The following is a 381-nucleotide window of genomic DNA, read 5'->3' as shown; positions in this document are numbered from 1 at the left end:
AACCTCCACAACAAACTCACACATACCTTCATACAACTCACAAAATCTTGATACCCACTACAAACAAACTACATATTTGAAGTCCCCACTTTCTCCTCTACAAAACCCATAAAACAACATCATCAACAATGCCTAGAATCAAGAGAACCATGAAGAAGTCAAAAGGTTCTTCAAGTGTGGTTCCACCTCCAAGTAATCATCCTTTGGCAAGGTACTTTGCTTCTAATGAAGATCTTCAATTCTATGAGGAAAAACTCGCCGGAAGAAAGGAAATTCCTCCGAGGTATTTGGATCCGACCCTTCTTGCCACTCATAATTTTGATAATCTTAAGGCTATTCTAGTTCATCAAGGTCTCATGGATTTTGTTCAAATTAAGAGTA

This window comes from Arachis duranensis, chromosome 10 (assembly GCF_000817695.3).
Source record: "Arachis duranensis cultivar V14167 chromosome 10, aradu.V14167.gnm2.J7QH, whole genome shotgun sequence".
Classification (NCBI taxonomy): Eukaryota; Viridiplantae; Streptophyta; class Magnoliopsida; order Fabales; family Fabaceae; genus Arachis; species Arachis duranensis.
Note: the sequence above shows the minus strand (reverse complement) of the source record.